Genomic DNA, 20,028 nt, shown 5'->3' on the forward strand with positions numbered 1-20,028 from the left:
TGTTCACATTGCTTAACAGCACAGATCCATGCAGTCCCACCATCCAACATAAGAGACGCTCTCACAAATCACTTAACCATCTGCTCACTCTTTCTACCCTCCTTCGCCTAGTCGCTGGAGACATCTCTCCCAACCCCGGCCCCCCATGTTATAGCAAGTATAACCTCCCAACTGCTACACTCAGAAACCCCTCTAGCCTCATTTAATATCCCATGCATGCCTTCTGCCTCTTTCAGTTGTGCCCTTTGGAATTCTCGCTCAGTGTGTAATAAACTCCCTTTCATCCATGACTTATTCCTTTCTAATTCTCTTAACCTCCTGGCTCTTACTGAAACCTGGATCCAGCAGTCAGACACCACTGCGGCTGCTGCTCTTTCATATGGTGGACTGCACTGTTCTCATACCCCAAGATCGGACAACAGAGCAGGTGGAGGTGTTGGTCTGCTCCTTTGACCCAAATGTAGGTTATCCCCCAAGTACCCTCACTTGACTTCCCTTCTTTTGAGGTCCATGCGGTCAGATTCTACATGCCCTTCTCCATGCGAGTGGTGGTGCTATATTGTCCTCCCGACCCCTCTCATCAGTTCCTGGATCACTTTGCCACCTGGCTTCCTCACTTTCTTTCCTGTGACATCCCCAACTCTCATCATGGGTGATTTCAACATCCCCATTGCTTCTCCCCTCTCCCCATCTGCTTCTCACCTTTTATCTCTAACCTTCTCTTTCGGCCTCTTGCAGCATACTAACTCTCCAGAGCATGACGACGGAAACTCCCTCGACTTGGTCTTCTCCCGGCTTTGTTCAGTGTACGATTTCACAAACTCCCCTCTCCCACTCTCTGACCACCACCTTCTTTCATTCTCTATCAAGAACTACCATCCCGCCCAGGTCACCCCCACTTTCCACACTTATAGAAACATACAGGCCATTAACACCAAGAAACTTGTGAAGAACTTGCAGTCCTCATTGGCCCCTATCTCCTCCATCTCATGTCCTGACTCTTCACTGAGGCATTACAATGAAACCCTGCAAAGTGCCCAGGATGAAACTGCACCTCTTATACATACAGGTCCTTCTCAAAAAATTAGCATATAGTGTTAAATTTCATTATTTACCATAATGTAATGATTACAATTAAACTTTCATATATTATAGATTCATTATCCACCAACTGAAATTTGTCAGGTCTTTTATTGTTTTAATACTGATGATTTTGGCATACAACTCCTGATAACCCAAAAAACCTGTCTCAATAAATTAGCATATCAAGAAAAGGTTCTCTAAACGACCTATTACCCTAATCTTCTGAATCAACTAATTAACTCTAAACACATGCAAAAGATACCTGAGGCTTTTATAAACTCCCTGCCTGGTTCATTACTCAAAACCCCCATCATGGGTAAGACTAGCGACCTGACAGATGTCAAGAAGGCCATCATTGACACCCTCAAGCAAGAGGGTAAGACCCAGAAAGAAATTTCTCAACAAATAGGCTGTTCCCAGAGTGCTGTATCAAGGCACCTCAATGGTAAGTCTGTTGGAAGGAAACAATGTGGCAGAAAACGCTGTACAACGAGAAGAGGAGACCGGACCCTGAGGAAGATTGTGGAGAAGGACCGATTCCAGACCTTGGGGAACCTGAGGAAGCAGTGGACTGAGTCTGGTGTGGAAACATCCAGAGCCACCGTGCACAGGCGTGTGCAGGAAATGGGCTACAGGTGCCGCATTCCCCAGGTAAAGCCACTTTTGAACCATAAACAGCGGCAGAGGCGCCTGACCTGGGCTACAGAGGAGCAGCACTGGACTGTTGCTAAGTGGTCCCAAGTACTTTTTTCTGATGAAAGCAAATTTTGCATGTCATTCGGAAATCAAGGTGCCAGAGTCTGGAGGAAGACTGGGGAGAAGGAAATGCCAAAATGCCTGAAGTCCAGTGTCAAGTACCCACAGTCAGTGATGGTGTGGGGTGCCATGTCAGCTGCTGGTGTTGGTCCACTGTGTTTCATCAAGGGCAGGGTCAATGCAGCTAGCTATCAGGAGATTTTGGAGCACTTCATGCTTCCATCGGCTGAAATGCTTTATGGAGATGAAGATTTCATTTTTCAGCACGACCTGGCACCTGCTCACAGTGCCAAAACCACTGGTAAATGGTTTACTGACCATGGTATTACTGTGCTCAATTGGCCTGCCAACTCTCCTGACCTGAACCCCATAGAGAATCTGTGGGATATTGTGAAGAGAAAGTTGAGAGACGCAAGACCCAACACTCTGGATGAGCTTAAGGCCGCTATTGAAGCATCCTGGGCCTCCATAACATCTCAGCAGTGTCACAGGCTGATTGCCTCCATGCCACGCCGCATTGAAGCAGTCATTTCTGCCAAAGGATTCCCGACCAAGTATTGAGTGCATAACTGAACATTATTATTTGTTGGTTTTTTTGTTTGTTATTAAAAAACACTTTTATTTGATTGGATGGGTTAAATATGCTAATTTATTGAGACAGGTTTTTTGGGTTATCAGGAGTTGTATGCCAAAATCATCAGTATTAAAACAATAAAAGACCTGACAAATTTCAGTTGGTGGATAATGAATCTATAATATATGAAAGTTTAATTGTAATCATTACATTATGGTAAATAATGAAATTTAACACTATATGCTAATTTTTTGAGAAGGACCTGTAGAACAACTCAGCACAGACGACGACAGCCGTGGCACATGCTGCAAACACGTTTCCTGAAGCGGTGCTCCAGGTGCGCCAAACGTCTGTGGAGAAAATCTAATCTACCCGAAGATTTCATCCATTATAAGTTCATGCTTAAAACCTACAACTCTGCCCTTCACCTCTTCAAACAAACCTATTTTAACACCCTCATCACCTCCCTGTCCAATAACCCAAAATGTCTCTTTGACACTTTCTAGTCCTTACTCAACCCAAGAGTGCAGGCCCCAACCACAGATCTCTGCGCTGACGATCTGGCCAATTGCTTCAAAGAAAAAATTGACCACATCCGACAGGAAATTATCTCCCAATCCCTTTATACCATGCACTGTCCTCCCTCCCCCACAACATCTATTTCACTCTCTAACTTTGAACCAGTTACAGAAGAAGAAGTGATCAGGCTCCGTGCATCTTCTCGCCCAACCACTTGCACCAGTGACCCCATTCCGTCACATCTCCTACAGTCCCTTTCCCCAGCTGTCACCTCTCATTTAACAAAAATATTCAACCTTTCTGTTAGGGGTCGAGTTCCCGCCTCTGCTCAGGGGGAATTTCAAACGATCTCCACTGCAGTCTCCCATTCTCCTCCAGCCGCAGTAGAGATGTCGGTCCCAGCGTCTGGCTCAGCCTGATACAGTGCGGATGATTACTGCTGCCTTTCCAGGCTCAGCCAAAGTAGCCAGTACTGGTCAGCGGCGAGCAGACATCTCTGGGACTAAGTCCTGCTTTTCCCCTTCTGAGCATGCCCAGGGTAAGACCTCTCATTGTAGGTCGAGGGTCACATGCTCAGGTGCTGCAGCAGCTCCCATTAGTCCTCTAGGAAGGTCCTGAAGTTGCTCAGGTACTGTGGCAGCTCCCATTGGTCCTCTAGGAAGGTCCTGAAGTTGCTCAGGTACTGTAACAGCTCCCATTGGTCCTCTAGGAAGGTCCTGAAGTTGCTGCAGCTATAAAAGGCCGTACGGCCATGCGCTAGTATTAACCTAAGTTATTAGCTCAGCACCAGTGTGGTCATGCTTGTGGATCGCCCCCATAGGGCAGTGAGGTACTCAGTACCGGGTCCTTCGGTTCTCAAGGGGGATGTCACGGTGGCTGACCCGGTCCGTGGCCCTAAGGACGTCCGTGTAAAAGGCAAAAGGGCTTTAAAGGGGAAATGTTCGTGACGCCACCTGTGGTATTCGGTCAGGGTGACCGACGCTGCTTAGGGGTCCGCTGGGGTCATGTTATGGCAGCTAGATGGTATACCTTCCCACAGGTGAAGTATATCCCCAGGGCTTCCCAGTGGGTAGATGGTGGATGGTGTGAGGCGCAGTGAAGAACGAGGACACCAGGATGCAGTCTCTTTACCTTTTTACTGAAGACCTCAGTATCCGCAGTCCAGAGCACCAGATCACAGGGCAGGCAGAATCCGGCCGGTTTGTAGGCAAATCCAGAGTCCCTTTATCCAGGTAGAAATTAGTAGCCTTCCTCTAGCGCCTGGGTGTTGTAGTACCTTACTGCTGAGCCTCTCATAAGGTCCTCACAACTGTTGTAGATGTTCTAGATGTTGTGTCTCTCTCTGTCCCCCAGATAGGATAGGAAAAACCCATATGACCGGTGGCGTGAGGCTTTTTACAGGGACTCTATCACGCCCCAGCCTCTCGTGGGTGCCACCTTGCCTCCTGGGTATAGGGCGGGCAGGTAACGTGGAATTAGCTGTCCTGCCGGTCGCTGGAGCAAGGCATAAAGGACTGTTGCTCCCTCGGTGTTCCGGCTACCGGAATCCTGCGCCTCAGAAGGAGGCAGCCTTTGCAGGGCAGAACTCCTTCTGGTTTCCTCTCCTTTTGCTATGACTTCTTCTCACTCTCTACAATACAGTTCTCTGTTCGTGTCTCTTTCTGGAAGCTGCCGCATGTGGGGCAGGCGCAGGTCCGTGTCTTTCTGTCCCAGCCTCTGACAGGATCCCACCCGTTAGGGACCAACCACCTAAGCCAAAGCTCAGTCAGCGTCTGCCTGAGCTGAAGCCCAGCTAGTATCTGCCTCACTTCCTATCCAGACCACCAGTTTTACCTAATTGTGAAGAGTGCCCTAATAAGTAGGAGCATAGCTCCCCCTGGTGGACTGGAGTATGAAATGTGTTGTGTGTTGGTGTTACCTGGTAGTGAGATCTCCTTTATTGCCTCCAAACGTAACATCACTCCCCCCTAGAGGAGAATGACATTACTGCAACAACCAGCACCCTGGAGTGCTGCACTTGCATGTGGTCAGGGTTCAGCTGAAATAAGCTCCTAGAATACCGGCACCTCCGGTGAGGAGTTTGTGTATGTGGATTCAGGGTTTGGCTGAAATAAGCCCCTAGAATACCGGCACCTCCGGTGAGGAGTTTTGTGTGTGCTATGCTGACTGCATGACCACTGTCGGCTCTACTGGGTAGCTGTTCCCCTGTGAGATTAACAGGGCACAGCGTTCTCTTTCTCAAGCGAATCTGTGAAGTAACAGAGTTCGCTTATACTGCCATATAGTACTGTCTTTTACTAGCAGCAGGTTCTCTCCTGCACGGTGGACCCTGGGTTGCGAACGCACCTACTACTCTCTCTCTCTCTCTCTCTCTCTATATATATCTATATATATATATATATATATATATATATATATATATATATATTATATAATTTTTTTTTTTTTTCTTTTTTCGGTGCATTCCGCCAACCCTAACACATTCTCTCTCTTCCAGTATCTTTCCCTCCTTATTTAAGCATGCCATCATACAGTACAGAACAAAAGTTTGGACACGCCTTCTCATTTAAAGATATTTCTGTATTTTCATGACTATGAAAATTGTACATTCATGCCTTCAATTTTGAATAAATCCCCAACAGTGGAGTCGGGAAGGAATTTTTTCCCCAATGTGGAGCTTACTCTTTGCCACATGTTTTTTTTTTGCCTTCCTTTGGATCAACATGTTAGGGCATGTTAGGTTAGGCTATGGGTTGAACTAGATGGACTTATAGTCTTCCTTCAACCTTAATAACTATGTAACTATGTAACAGTGTCACCAGCAAAGCACCCCCACACCATCACACCTCCTCCTCCATGCTTCACGGTGGGAACCAGGCATGTAGAGTCCATTTGTTCACCTTTTCTGCGTCGCACAAAGACACGGTGGTTGGAACCAAAGATCTCAAATTTGGACTCGTCAGACCAAAGCACCGATTTCCACTGGTCTAATGTCCATTCCTTGTGTTCTTTAGCCCAAACAAGTCTCTTCTGCTTGGTGCCTGTCCTTAGCAGTGGTTTCCAAGCAGCTATTTTACCATGAAGGCCTGCTGCACAAAGTCTCCTCTTAACAGTTGTTGCAAAGATGTGTCTGCTGCTAGAACTCTGTGTGGCATTGACCTGGTCTCTAATCTGAGCTGCTGTTAACCTGTGATTTCTGAGGCTGGTGACTTGGATAAACTTATCCTCAGAAGCAGAGGTGTCTCTTGGTCTTCCTTTCCTGGGGCGATCCTCATGTGAGCCAGTTTCTTTGTTGTGCTTGATGGTTTTTTGCCACTGCACTTGGTGACACTTTCAAAGTTTGCCCAATTTTTCAGACTGACTGTCCTTTATTTCTTAAAGTAATGATGGCTGCTCTTTTTCTTTACTTTTTTCTTGCCAGAATACAAATTCTAACAGTCTATTCAGTAGGACTATCAGCTGTGTATCCACCAGAAGTCTGCACAACACAACTGATGGTCCCAATCCCATTTATAAGGCAAGAAATCCCACTTATTAAACCTGACAGGGCACACCTGTGAATTGAAAACTCATCAAGAGAATGCCAAGAGTGTGCAAAGCAGTCATCACAGCAAAAGGTGGCTACTTTGAAGAACCTACAATATAAGACATAATTTCAGTTGTTTCACACTTTTTTTGTTAATTATATAATTCCACAAGTGTTAATTCATAGTTTTGATGGCTTCAGTGTGGATGTACAATTTTCATAGTCATGAAAATACAGAAAAATCTTTAAATGAGAAGGTGTGTCCAAACTTTTGGTCTGTACTGTACATCCACTACTTAAAAAACCATCTCTCGATCAAAACTGTGCCGCTAATTATAGACCTGTCTCTAATCTTCCCTTCATCTCTAAACTTCTCGAATGCCTGGTCCACTCCCGTCTTACCCCCTATCTCTCAGATAATTCTCTTCTTGACCCTCTTCAATCTGGTTTCTGCTCTTTACACTCTACTGAAACTGTCCTCTCTAAAGTCTCTAATGACCTACTAACAGCTAAATCAATTGGTCACTACTCCATGCTAATTCTCTTGGATCTCTCTGCAGCATTCGATACTGTGGATCATCAGCTCCTCCTCACTATGCTCCGCTCCATCGGCCTCAAGGTTCTTCTCCCATCTCTCTGACCGCTCCTTCACTGTATCTTTTGCTGGTTCCTCCTCCTCTCACCTTCCCCTTACTGTTGGGGTTCCTCAAGGATCAGTCCTAGGCCCCCTCCTCTTCTCGTTGTATACTGCCCCTATTGGACAAACAATCAGTAGATTTGGTTTCCAGTACCATCTCGATGCTGATGACACCCAATTATACACTTCTTCTCCTGATTTCAAGCCTGCCTTTTTAGAAAACACCAGTGATTGTCTTACCGCTGTCTCTAACATCATGTCCTCCCTCTATCTGAAACTGAGCCTGTCAAAAACTGAACTCCTCGTGTTCTCTCCCTCTACTAACCTACCGTTGCCTGACATTACTCCCAAGCAACATGCCCGCTGCCTTGGGGTCATCCTTGATTCCGAGCTTTCATTCACCTCCCACATCCGATCACTGGCTCGCTCTTCTTATCTGCATCTCAAAAACATTTCTAGAATTCTCAATTTAATTTTCTTACTTTCGACTCTGCATAAACTCTTACTGTTTCACTCATTCATTCTCGTCTGGACTATTGTAACTCTCTCCTAATCGACCTCCCTCTCACCAAACTCTCCCCGCTCCAATCCGTCCTGAATGCTGCAGCTAGGATCATATTCCTCACCAACCGTTACACCGATGCCTCTACCTTGTGCCAGCCACTACACTGGTTACCCATCCTCTCCAGAATCCAGTAAAAAACTATTACTCATTCACAAAGCACTCCATGGCTCAGCACCACCCTACATCTCCTCCCTGGTCTCAGTCTACCACCCTACCCGTACTCTCCGCTCCGCTAATGACCTCAGGTTAGCATCCTCAATAATCAGAACTTCCCACTCCCGTCTCCAAGACTTTTAACGTGCTGCGCCAATTCTTTGGAATGCACTACCCAGGTTAATGCTATTAATCCCCAATCCCCACAGTTTTTTAAGCGTGCCCTAAAAACGCATTTGTTCAGACTGGCCTACCGCCTCAACGCATTAACCTAATTATTCCTGTGTGGCCCATTCATATAAGTTACACCAAAATCAGGTTCCTCACATCATGTTCTCATATATTTTATGCCGTTATTAGCCCTCTGTGTCTGTACTGCTACATACTTAGGCTGTTAACCGGTTCATGCAGCTTTACATGAACACCTGAGCCTTACACTGTGACTGGTCCGAATAACTAAAGCAATTGTTACCATCCACCTCTCGTGTCTCCCCTTTTTCCTCTTAATTTGTAAGCTTGCGAGCAGGGCCCTCATTCCTCTTGGTATCTATTTTGAACTGTGATTTTTGCTTTATTGTAATGTCTATTGTCTGTACAAATCCCCTCTATAATTTGTAAAGCGCTGCGGAATATGTTGGCGCTATATAAATAAAATTATTATTATTATACTTAATTATTTATTATGTATTTCATGGTTTGTTTTACTAACTCTGGGATCTCTTTATATTTCAGCACACTTTCACTTCTGTAGGTAGTTTGCACTCTGCTCTGGCCTCTGGTTCTTTAGGAGGAACGTGAAGCACTTAACGGCCTTTCAGGCACTAGTTTTTAGTGTGTTTCCATAACTTCCAAGTGAGTTGCTACACTATCACAACACTTTTTGATCTATGAGGGTAGGATCATGTAATTAATGGGCAGCTTCTCTTGGAATAAATTCAATGAAAGTTGAATCACCCAGGAAGGTTTTTTTTTTTTTTAAATAAAATCTTATACTCACTTCTCCTTTGCCCTCCCCATACCGATCCCACCTCTGCTCATCATCTGATCAGATCTTCTGTCTTCTTTCCCGCTGTCTCCTTCCAGACGGGTTTTACACCCACTAGGTCGTCACACCGGACATGATGCACATCACTGACCTGCATCGGGCTGAAAGTGGGGCCTAGTGAATGGAACACCAGACCAGAAAAAAGATAGAAAACAACACTTAGTAGGGCCAATCTGAGGACCAGGAGCAGCAGGATAGGTATGGGGAAGACCAAGGAAAGGGGAGGATAAAAAAAAAAATGTAAACCCCTTCCCAGCCCTATATAAGGGTTCCCACAGGCGTCCATGAAACTCGGTCATACAATGGACCGCAATGAACGGACAGCCTGCGGGTCTCCTGACCCAAACTCAACAGCCTCATATATGGTAGTATTTCATGGGTATCTGAAGCAGCATCTAATCCAGAGAACTGGTGGCCAACAGGATTCACTCTTAGCTGTGTAACACGGCCAGCAGCTGCCAGGTATAACGCAGGCTCAGCTTCGGAGATAATTTAATACTTTCCTTTCAACCCTATGACAAAAATGTACATAATAGATTATTAAGGAGTTAATGTAAGGGACAGGCGAAAAAAGCTATTGTATACCAGGAGGTTATATCTCACCTGATCGGTTGGATTATCAAATCCCTTAGTCCATTGGTCCAGATGTGCCTTTGTTAGGCAGCACGGAGAGATGACGTTGGTGGTATGATGGAAAGGCTGGAGCTGTAATGGCTGGACAGCAGCAGAAGTAGAGTAGTAGACCACAAGGAAGCTGGAGACTCAGCACAGAGAGTTCATCAGTAACCCATAAAGGTAGCAAAGCCCAGCAAAGCAGCAGAGCTGGTCAGATGTGGAGATTCTCTGTAGCAACGTAGAAGAACCCAGTGATGTAGCAAAGTTAAATAAATCAGTAAATGAATCACGGTTGAAATTGCACATCCTGGCAAGCAGTAGAGTCAAGGATTTCAGAAGGCACCTTGGTATAGTAGAGTAAAATGGAGGCAGAGCTGGTTATATCAGGAGGTATCTGATACGGAGCAGCTACATATCAGGAGGTACCCTGGTCCGCATAGTGTAATTAAACGGCAGAACTGGATACACCAGGAGTGATCCATGGAGATACCATGGAGTGAAATGGAGCAACGAAGCTGGATGTCAGCTGGAATCTTAGTGCACACTAACTACCTGAATACTCAGGTGGCACACCACCATCTGAGTTGGCCACTGAGGTCTCGAAGCGAGAACTCCGAAGTGCATACCGAGTTACTATTGTAAACCTGACGCATCGGAGAGCCAAATGGGGCAGAAAACAGATGGAAAGAGTGAAGCAGAAGGTGCCGAAAGTGACAGAAGAGCAACATGCAAAAGCGTTCTAGAGCACTTCGGCTGCGCATCCCTCCTTCACCCTCCTAGATCGCAGCAGCCATGAATCTCAGGTAGTATAAAATTATATATGCTTTGTGATAGAAAAAAGCAACAGAGGTAAAGACATAGACAGAAGACAGCACAGAAGCTCGTACAGACTGCCCACAACCTGAATTCTTCTAGCCAAAAGTATGTTTTACACAAAAAAAAACAATCTATATATCTCAGATGTCCTCTCACTGTCTTTGTGTTTCTTCTTTTATGTTGCATGTGTCTGGTAATTACATATTTTATTCTCTTTTTTGTCAGTTTTTTTTTTAAAATTGTATGTGTCTGTTCAATCCTGTACAATGTAAAAAAAATTTTTTAGCAAAGAAACGTATATTTAAAAAAAAAAAAAATCTGTCAGTACTGCGCTATGTCATTGTGGTCTCTGAATTATATGGTGACGCCTGTGGCGGCACAAGAGATAAAATGGGAAAGTTTTCAGCCGTAATAATGTCTGAATGCACAAAGAATTTGAACTTAAAGAGAACTCTGCTGCCATCCGCAGGATGTTAAAGGGATAACTGGTCAAATAATCAGGAACAACATTAGGATTTATATTATCGAGCTAACAGGCAGAATTCTCTATATACAGGTGCTTCTCACTAAATTAGAGTATCATCAAAAAATTAATTTATTTCAGTTCTTCAATACAAAAAGTGAAAGTCATATATTATAGAGAGTCATTACAAATAGAGCAATCTATTTCATGTGTTTATTTCTGTTAATGTTGATGATTATGGCTTACAGCTAGCTAGTGATGAGCGAGTGTACTCGTTGCTCGGGTTTTACCGAGCACGCTCGGGTGATTTCCGAGTATTTGTTAGTGCTTGGAGATTTAGTTTTCATCACCTCAGCTGAATGATTTACAGCTACTAGCCAGGCTGAGTACATGTGGGGGTTACCTGGTTGCTAAGGAATCCACAAATGTAATCAAGCTGGCTAGTAGCTGTAAATCATTCAGCTGAGGTGATGAAAACTAAATCTCCGAACACTAACAAATACTCGGAGACCACCCAAGCGTGCTCGGGAAAACCCCAGCAACAAGTATACTCGCTCATCACTACTTACAGCCAATGAAAACCCAAAAGTCATTATCTCGGTAAATTAGAATACTTTATAACACCAGCTTGAAAATGATTAGAAAATCTGAATTCTTGTCCTACTGTAATGTATGTTCAGTAAATGCACTCAATACTTGGTCGGGGCTCAATTGGCATCAATTAATGCATCAATGCGGCGTGGCATCGAGGCGATCAGTCTGTGGCACTGCTGAGGGGTTATGGAAGCCCAGGTTGCTTTGATAGCAGCCTTCAGCTCATCTGCATTGTTGGGTCTGGTGTCTCTCATCTTCCTCTTCACAATTACATAATCTATGGGGTTAAGGTCAGGAGAGTTTGCTGCCAATCAAGCACAGTGATACTGTTGTCTGTAAACCAGGTATTGGTAGTTTTGTGTTATGTTTGCTAATGACAGGTGTTATGAAGGCAATCCAGAAACACAGTGTGCTTAGCGATCAGAGCGAACACAGTGATCTGACAAATACCCAAAAATACAAGAACGAGCTCTGAGACGTGGAAACTCTGTAGACTGCACACCTGATCCTATCCTAAACACAACTAAAAGCGGCTGTGGATTGCGCCTAACAACTACCTAGGCAACTCGGCACAGCCTAAGAAACTAGCTAGCCTGAAGATAGAAAAATAGGCCTGACTTGCCCCAGAGAAATTCCCCAAAGGAAAAGGCAGCCCCCCACATATAATGACTGTGAGTAAGATGAAAAGACAAAACGTAGGGATGAAATAGATTCAGCAAAGTGGGGCCCGATATTCTAGGACAGAGCGAGGACAGTAAAGCGAACTTTGCAGTCTACAAAAAACCCTAAAGCAAAACCACGCAAAGGGGGCAAAAAAAAACCCACCGTGCCGAACTAACGGCACGGCGGTACACCCTTTGCGTCTCAGAGCTTCCAGCAAAACAAAAGACAAGCTGGACAGAAAAAAAGCAACAAAAAAGCAAAAAGCACTTAGCTATACAGAGCAGCAGGTCACAGGAACAATCAGGAGAAGCTCAGATCCAACACTGAAACATTGACAAGGAGCAAGGATAGCAGCATCAGGCGGAGTTAAGTAATGAAGCAGTTAACGAGCTCACCAGAACACCTGAGGGAGGAAGCTCAGAAGCTGCAGTACCACTTGTGACCACAGGAGTGAATTCAGCCACAGAATTCACAACAGTTTTGGCAGTGTGGACAGGGGCCAAGTCCTGCTGGAGAATGACATTTCCATCTCCAAAAAATTTCCTGGTAGACCGCTGCGCTGACTTTGGTCTTGATAAAACACAGTGGACCTACACCAGCAGATGACATGGCTCCCCAAACCATCACTGATTGTGGAGACTTCACACTAGACCTCCAGCAGCTTGGATTGTGGCCTCCACTCTTCCTCCAGACTCTGGGACCTGGATTTCCAAATGAAATGCTACATTTACTTTCATTTGAAAACAACACCTTGGACCACTGACAACAGTCCAGTTCTTTTTCTCCTTGGCCCAGGTAAGACGCTTCTGACGTTGTCTATTGTTAATGAGTGGTAGACACAAGGAATGCGACACCTGTAGCCCATGTCCTGGATACGTCTGTGTGTGGTGGCTCTGGAAGCAGCGACTCCAGCAGAATGGCCTTTTCTTAACAATCCTTTCCAGGCTGTGGTTATCCCGGTTGCTTGTGCACCTTTCTCTATCACATTTTTTCCTTCCACTCAACTTTCCATTAATATGCTTGGATACAGCACTCTGTGAACAGCCGGCTTCTTTAGCAATGACCTTTTGTGGCTTACCCTCCTTGTGGAGTGTGTCAATGACTGCCTTCTGGACATCTGTCAGGTCAGCAGTCTTCCCCATGATTGTGGAGCTACTAAAACAGACTAAGGGACCTTTTTAAATGCTTAGGAAGCCTTTGCAGGTGTTTTTAGTTAATTATTCTAAATTGCTGAGATAATTACTTTTGGGTTTGAATTGGCTTTAAGAGTTAATCATCAACATTAACATAAATAAACGCTTGAAATAGATCACTCTGTTTGTAATGACTGCATATAATATATGAGTTTCACTTCACTTTTTGTATCGAAGAGCTGAAATAAATTAACTTTTTTATGATATTCTAATTCAATGACAAACACTTGTATGTGGCAGCAGTTAGGAACATCTAGGCCCTATAGAGCCAAAATGTCTGAGCCCCGAAAAAAAAACAAAAAAAAAAAAACTTCTAAATGATGTCTACCTTATTAAAAACTTTGCAAGACAGCTACAAGAATTCCAGGTGCACATCCTAGAGGTGAGCAAAAAAATTAAGCAACTTTTCACACCAGCTTTAAGCCCCTACACCAAAATAGGTAGAGATGATGAGGAGCTATGGTGGGACTCACTGACTGGAGTAACATTTCTGAAGAGGTGCATGGAGGCGCACGCTGCTGATCACATGCACTGAATTCATTACGTGGCAAACGCTAATTTATTTGTAGCATCTTAATCTTGCACTACCCTGATTAAGGCTGGCTATGAGACATCAGTCTCAATCAACTGGGGCCAAAAAAACCACACACCGCCCAAAGGTTACATAATGTGCACAAAGCGTATATATCACTAACATATTTGTCACATGCAGCACACACCGTTCACATATCAGACGCATACAGCACACACACCGCTCACATACAGTTAGGTCCATATATATTTGGACAGAGACAACATTTTTCTAATTTTGGTTACAGACAGTACCACAATGAATTTTAAACAAAACAATTCAGATGCAGTTGAAGTTCAGACTTTCAGCTTTCATTTGAGGGTATCCACATTAAAATTGGATGAAGGGTTTAGGAGTTTCAGCTCCTTAACATGCGCCACCCTGTTTTTAAAGGGACCAAAAGTAATTGGACAATTGACTCCAAGGCTATTTCATAGACAGGTGTGGGCAATCCCTTCGTTATGTCATTCTCAATTAAGCAGATAAAAGGCCTGGAGTTGATTTGAGGTGTGGTTCTTGCATTTGGAAGGTTTTGCTGTGAAGTAAACATGCGGTCAAAGGAGCTCTCCATGCAGGTGAAACAAGCCATCCTTAAGCTGCGAAAACAGAAAAAACCCATCTGAGAAATTGCTACAATATTAGGAGTGGCAAAATCTACAGTTTGGTACATGATGAGAAAGCAAGAAAGAAAGCACTGGTGAACTCATCAATGCAAAAAGACCTGGGCGCCCACGGAAAACAACAGTGGTGGATGATCACAGAATAATCTCCATGGTGAAGAGAAACCCCTTCACAACAGCCAACCAAGTGACCAACACTCTCCAGGAGGTCGGCGTATCAATATCCAAATCTACCATAAAGAGAAGACTGCATGAAAGTAAATACAGAGGGTTCACTGCACGGTGCAGCCACTCATAAGCATCAAGAAGAAAAAGGCTAAAAAACAACTAAAAAAGCCGCACAGTTCTGGAAGAACATTCTATGGACAGATGAAACCAAGATCAACCTCTACCAGAATGATGGAAAGAGAAAAGTATGGTGAAGGCGTGGTACAGCTCATGATCCAAAGCATAGCACATCATCTGTAAAACACGGCGGAGGCAGTGTGATGGCTTGGGCATGCATGGCTGCCAGTGGCACTGGGTCACTAGTGTTTATTGATAATAGGACACAGGACAGAAGCAGCCGGATGAATTCTGAGGTCTTCAGAGCCGCCATACTGTGTGCTCAGATCCAGCCAAATGCAGCCAAGCTGATTGGTCGTCGTTTCATACTACAGATGGACAATGACCCAAAACATAAAGCCAAAGCAACCCAGGAGTTTATTAAAGCAAAGAAGTGGAATATTCTTGAATGGCCAAGTCAGTCACCTGATCTCAACCCAACTGAGCAGCATTTCACTTGTTAAAGACTAAACTTCAGACAGAAAGGCCCACAAACAAACCGCGACTGAAAACCACCGCAGTGAAGGCCTGGCAGAGCATCAAAAAGGAGGAAACACAGCGTCTGGTGATGCCCATGAGGTCAAGACTTCAGGCAGTCATTGCCAACAAAGGGTTTTCAACCAAGTACTAAAAATGAACATTTTATTTAAAATTATTGAATCTGTCCAATTAATTTTGGTCCCTTTAAAAACAAGGTGGCACATGTTAAGGAGCTGAAACTCCTAAACTCTTCATCCAATTTTAATGTGGATACCCTCAAATGAAAGCTGAAAGTCTGAACTTCAACTGCATCTGAATTGTTTTGTTTAAAATTCATTGTGGTAATGTCTATAACCAAAATTAGAAAAATGTTGTCTCTGTCCAAATATATATGGACCTAACTGTATCAGACACATACAGCACACATCGCTCACATATCAGACACATACAGCACACACCGCTCACATATCAGACACACACAGCACACACACCGCTCACATATCAGACACACACAGCACACACACCGCTCACATATCAGACACACACAGCACACACACCGCTCACATATCAGACACACACAGCACACACAACGCTCACATATCAGACACACACAGCACACACCGCTCACATATCAGACACATACAGCACACACCGCTCACATATCAGACACATACAGCACACACCGCTCACATATCAGACACACACAGCACACACAACGCTCACATATCAGACACACACAGCACACACCGCTCACATACAGTATCAGACACATACAGCACACACCGCTCACATATCAGACATACAGCACACACACCGCTCACATATCAGACACACACAGCAAACACACCGCTCACATATCAGACTCATACAGCACACACATCGCTCACATATAAGACACACACAGCACACACACCGCTCACATATCAGACACATACAGCACACACACCGCTCACATATCAGACACATACAGCACACACACCGCTCACATATCACACATACAGCACACACACCGCTCACATATCAGACACATACAGCACACACACCGCTCACATATCAGACATACAGCACACACACCGCTCACATATCAAACACATACAGCACACACACCGCTCACATATCAGACACACAGCACACACCGCTCACATATCAGACACATACAGCACACACACCGCTCACATATCAGACACACACAGCACACACCGCTCACATATCAGACATACAGCACACACACCGCTCACATATCAGACACACACAGCACACACCGCTCACATATCAGACATACAGCACACACACCGCTCACATATCAGACACACACAGCACACACCGCTCACATATCAGACATACAGCACACACACCTCTCACATATCAGACACATACAGCACACACATCGCTCACATATCAGACACACACAGCACACACCGCTCACATATCAGACACATACAGCACACACACCGCTCACATATCAGACACATACAGCACACACACCGCTCACATATCAGACACATACAGCACACACACCGCTCACATATCAGACATACAGCACACACACCGCTCACATATCAGACACATACAGCACACACACCGCTCACATATCAGACACACACAGCACACACACCGCTCACATATCAGACACACACAGCACACACACCGCTCACATATCAGACACACACATCACACACCGCTCACATATCAGACACACACAGCACACACACCGCTCACATATCAGACACATACAGCACACACACCGCTCACATATCAGACACATACAGCACACACACCGCTCACATATCAGACACATACAGCACACACCGCTCACATATCAGACACATACAGCACACACACCGCTCACATATCAGACACACACAGCACACACACCGCTCACATATCAGACACACACAGCACACACACCGCTCACATATCAGACACACACAGCACACACACCGCTCACATATCAGACACATACAGCACACACACCGCTCACATATCAGACACATACAGCACACACACCGCTCACATATCAGACACATACAGCACACACACCGCTCACATATCAGACACACACAGCACACACACCGCTCACATATCAGACACACACAGCACACACACCGCTCACATATCAGACACATACAGCACACACACCGCTCACATATCAGACACATACAGCACACACACCGCTCACATATCAGACACATACAGCACACACACCGCTCACATATCAGACACATACAGCACACACCGCTCACATATCAGACACACACAGCACACACACCGCTCACATATCAGACACACACAGCACACACACCGCTCACATATCAGACACACACAGCACACACACCGCTCACATATCAGACACATACAGCACACACACCGCTCACATATCAGACACATACAGCACACACATCGCTCACATATCAGACACACACAGCACACACCGCTCACATATCAGACATACAGCACACACACCGCTCACATATCAGACACATACAGCACACACACCGCTCACATATCAGACACACACAGCACACACACCGCTCACATATCAGACACACACAGCACACACACCGCTCACATATCAGACACACACATCACACACCGCTCACATATCAGACACACACAGCACACACACCGCTCACATATCAGACACACACAGCACACACACCGCTCACATATCAGACACATACAGCACACACACCGCTCACATATCAGACACATACAGCACACACCGCTCACATATCAGACACACACAGCACACACACCGCTCACATATCAGACACACACAGCACACACACCGCTCACATATCAGACACATACAGCACACACACCGCTCACATATCAGACACACACAGCACACACACCGCTCACATATCAGACACACACATCACACACCGCTCACATATCAGACACACACAGCACACACACCGCTCACATATCAGACACATACAGCACTCACACCGCTCACATATCAGACACACAGCACACACCGCTCACATATCAGACACATACAGCACACACCGCTCACATATCACACATACAGCACACACCGCTCACATATCAGACACATACAGCACACACAGCGCTCACATATCAGACACATACAGCACACACACCGCTCACATATCAGACACACACAGCACACACACCGCTCACATATCAGACACACACAGCACACACCGCTCACATATCAGACACACACAGCACACACACCGCTCACATATCAGACACACACAGCACACACACCGCTCACATATCAGACACATACAGCACACACACCGCTCACATATCAGACACATACAGCACACACACCGCTCACATATCAGACACATACAGCACACACACCGCTCACATATCAGACACATACAGCACACACACCGCTCACATATCAGACACATACAGCACACACACCGCTCACATATCAGACACATACAGCACACACACCGCTCACATATCAGACACACACAGCACACACATCGCTCACATATCAGACACATACAGCACACACACCGCTCACATATCAGACACATACAGCACACACACCGCAATAGTCCAGATGAGAATGAAGAAGAGCAACAATAAGTTTTTGCAGAGTCAAAGGTAAAAAAGGTTGAACTTTAGGGATGTTTTTGAGGTGTAGATGACATGAGCAAGTGTTTAGATGTGGGGAGTGAAGGTGAGGTGTCTTAAGAACGTGACATCATCACGACAGACCGGAGCTTGAGGAGGGGAGAGGTGAGCAGAAGTATACCTCATTTTATGGAGTGTGTCAGTGACGTCTTCTGGACATCTGTCAGGTCAGCAGTCTTCCCCATGATTGTGGAGCTACTGAAACAGACTAAGGGACCTTTGTAAACACTTAGGAAGCCTTTGCAGGTGTTTTCTGATAATTATTCTAATTTAATGAGATAATGACTTTTGGGTTTTCATTGGCTGTAAGCCATAATCATCAACATTAACAGAAATAAACACGTGAAATAGATCACTCTGTCTGTAATTGACTCTATATAATATATGAGTTTCACTTTTTGTATTGAAGAACTGAAATAAATGAACTTTTTTGATGATCTTCTGATTTTGTGAGAAGAACCTGTGTATATGGATAGACAAGTAAAAGGGTGAAAGATAAAAAAATCACCAGACACTGCTACTTTACAGATGTCACCCGGGGTCACCGCAAACTTTACATGCGGCAAGGCTGGTTACGAAACAATAAAATGAGGTAGACCTCTGCTCAACCCCCCCAAGCGCTGGACTTTCCTGATGATGTCACGATCTTAGACACCTGGACTTCGCCTGGGATCCTCGCTTTCCTTCACTCCCCACATCCGATCACTCGCTCATGTCATCTACACCTCAAGAACATCCCTAGAGTTCTCATTTTTTGTGAGAAGCACCTGTATATCACTCAGCTTGCATTAGATCTTGCTCCAAAGTGCAAAAACTTGGCATTTTTTCCGGAAGCAAAATACGCAATAGCAAGCTACTTATTATGATTATTGAATTTTTGCTGTATTTATTCATGAATTTTACCCAATTTTGGTGCAAATTTAATGCATTTTTTTAGTGCACCTGGACCCGGTGAAGGGTCTGCACGGGAACGGCCACAGTCCACTCTGTCTCTCCCCGCATGCCTCCATAACCTGCACGTCAGATTTGTTATCCATGTCCATGTGTGGGATAAATGACTTATGAGTTATGACCATTTTTTCGACTTGGTGAGTGCCGCATGTTTCTAATACATTTCGAATAAATAGAGTATTACTCTACGAGGAAAAATGGCCTTAGCATATTTGGTTGTTACTTTCTATCTGAAAATTGATGATATACTTCTCTTCAG

Source organism: Ranitomeya imitator, chromosome 3 (assembly GCF_032444005.1).
Source record: "Ranitomeya imitator isolate aRanImi1 chromosome 3, aRanImi1.pri, whole genome shotgun sequence".
Lineage (NCBI taxonomy): Eukaryota > Metazoa > Chordata > Amphibia > Anura > Dendrobatidae > Ranitomeya > Ranitomeya imitator.